Here is a 2,835-nt window from a genome sequence, read left to right as displayed (position 1 = left end):
AATTTCGGATGTAGAAGTGATACAACAACGTACTATTTCTGGATGTCAAAGTCCATGGAAGACATCTTCAGTTTAAATTAGGAGGCTTTTGTATGGTGAGGCAGTTCCTGACTGACCATTGCCACCACTGATTTATTTTGAGCTCATGCTGAAGAAACACTAAAACATATTGCACTAAGTTGATTTATATGTTTCTAACAAGCATTATTAGAAATTGAGAATTAACTTACTCACACCATATGGTTGAAATATTAAGAAAATCCGATCGCACTATTCCAATCGTTGTGTCATTGCTCTCACTATTCCATCTGTACAGTATGATGTTTGAGTAGAACTGTAATATAAAAAAACTAATGATGGAAATATTGTTAGTCTAACATGTTACAAATTCCACAGAACAAATAAAGATAAAGTTATTATCAGAAGAGGGGGTCTGTGTCATCACGGAAATGTTAGAATGGTTAACTACAGCTAAATAAAATATTTGTGTTCTTTCCAAACACTTACTGATTTTAGCTCTGCTTTGCATCCATCACTGAGGTCGTGTGCCACCTGACAGTAAATGCCACAACCCTGACTGAGACAGCTGGTGATAGAAAACAACACCCCTCATCAGTGTCTGATTAACAATCTGTCAGCTCAACATAATGTGCACAAAAATAACTTGCTTTTCAACATTTTAAAAAAATAAGTTAGTCTTTGCATTTCTATAGCACACGTAGGAGCAAAACTATAATTTTGCATGCAAAGTTTTTAAACAGCATTGCCTCGACTTTCCTTTCAAGAATTCATTCTTGCCCAGGCCTGTACCCTCCTTTCCTGCAGATCCACCACGGCAATGGGGGTCACATGATGGAGGAACATGATGATGATGCTGAAGAGGATGATGAGGACCAAGCACCCAGGAATTGGAGCTGCATGAGACGGCCACCTCTTAGCACAGCAACACGTGCTAGGCCTCCAGCCAGCCCCAGTGGAATGTGGAAGGTGGCACCAAAATGCGCAGGAGCAAGCCAACATGAGACGAGAGCTGCCTCAGCCCCATCACCCTCCAGTGCAGCATGAGGAGCCAGTCAGCTCATGGCCCTCAGGTCGTACTTAGAAAGAGCACAATAATGGGTGATAGAAAGCCTCGTGTAGGCAAAAAGGGAAAGCATAATGTTAGGAAAGATTAATGTGATTGTTTGTTTGTATTTTGCAATTATTGAATTAAAATTCGCTGCACGACATGGCACTTTGTTATTCATGGAGGTTACAGTCAAAGAGGAAACGCTGCTGATTTATTCACCCAGGTGATGATTATTGGCATGTTTATGTCGCGGCAAAGACGGCTGAAGTGTTGTCATGTAGGATGGGTAATGGTTTGAGGGAATGTCGCATTATTTGCAAGTGGGGAGAAAGAGGTCATGCTGTGGTGTCAAAGGTGAACTGTATTACACAGAAGAGAAGACTTCAGAGCTGACCTGTGTTTTGATGCTCCTTGGAGCGGTCATTGAGGATTCCTCTGAGTGTTGGTCATCATGATGGTCTGCTCCAAGTAGTTGTGGTTCCAATTGAGCAAGGGCCTTCTCCTTAGCTATGTCAAAGTCCCATCTTTCCTGAAGTGCCAAAGTTGAGAAGGGCACAGCAGGATATAATTATTCTTGACACTGATCTGGAACATACTGCAGATCCCTTCCCGATGTGGCCAGGCAGTGAACGCATGCTTTTAACATCCCGATTGTCCTCTCAATGACCAGTCTAGTAGAGGCATGTGCCTTGTAGTGGCCCTCTTCTGCTATTCGGACTACTCTTATTGGAAATCATTAGCCATGGGAGCAGGGAGTAGGCTTTGTCACCTAGAAGCTATTCATTAATTTGACTCTTCCCTGAGTTACAAAAGAAAATGGTAACACTCTCTGCATATCGGGTGTTGACATGGAGGATCTTCTGATTGTTGTCACACACAACCTGGAGATTGAAGGAGCGGAAAGCCTTCCTGTTGATGTTGTTGACTGGGTGTTCTGTGGGTGCTCTCCAAGCAATATGGGTGCCAGCAATTGCACCATGGAGCTTGGGGAAACCAACAGCCCCATTAAACTGCATGGCGCTATCATGCTGTTGCCTTGCTTTGATCAAAGGTGATAAATTAGCCCACTGTCCTATAAAGGGCATCAGTGACCTAATGAATGCATGCCCATATTACAGTCTGGCTGATGTTACAAAGATCCCCCATGGCTGCCTGAAATGGCCTTGTGCCATAGCAGCTGATGGTGGTGGCCACCTTCATAGACACTAAGAGAGCAGTTTGGGCAGCTGAGTGTGGCTCGAGCTCGTCCTGCAGCAGGTAACAGCAGGTGTTTTCTGAAGTGTGCAACTCCTCAGAAAGGTCCTCCCAAGACCTGTGCTGTCTGTACATTCTATGGGAGGGCTGCATCATCTTTAAATGCTGTCTGACTCTCCTTAGCTCCACCCTGTGCTGCTCCTCCTCCTCCCCCATGATAATGATATGCCCACAGGGAATGCTGTACCTCCACCTGATAAGCCCTGACCACGTGGGGAAGGAGGATCTGAAAATATGCTGGTGTGACGACCTTGTCAGACGCAGTCAGAAGCAAGTGCAGGTATTTATAGTCAGAAATCCAAAACTATGCTTAAAAAAGCATTTTGCAGCTGTAGAAATCAATGTTTAAACTCTCCTGACTTTTTGGGTTCATTTCTATCTTGATTAGATGATCCATGCAACTATTGTGTCCAGGATTGGAGGCATTCCTGGAGGTTTGAACACGTGACATTCTGACCATGTGACATCTGGTCACATGACATTCTGATCACGTGACACCTGACCATTTGATA

General features: G+C 44.0%; 1 long non-coding RNA gene across 1 annotated transcript; it reads right to left on the bottom strand.

The window, feature by feature from the left end:
- Positions 1-254: 254 nt before the first annotated feature.
- LOC137320618 (uncharacterized) lies at positions 255-1,521 on the bottom strand. The gene is made up of 3 exons (XR_010962610.1): positions 1,464-1,521; positions 508-586; positions 255-334 (listed from the first exon to the last, which is right to left on the bottom strand). It is a non-coding gene; the product is annotated as an uncharacterized lncRNA (long non-coding RNA).
- Positions 1,522-2,835: the final 1,314 nt, after the last annotated feature.

This window comes from Heptranchias perlo, chromosome 4, assembly GCF_035084215.1.
Source record: "Heptranchias perlo isolate sHepPer1 chromosome 4, sHepPer1.hap1, whole genome shotgun sequence".
Taxonomy (NCBI): Eukaryota; Metazoa; Chordata; class Chondrichthyes; order Hexanchiformes; family Hexanchidae; genus Heptranchias; species Heptranchias perlo.
Note: the sequence above shows the minus strand (reverse complement) of the source record. Positions and strands in the feature narration are given on the sequence as shown.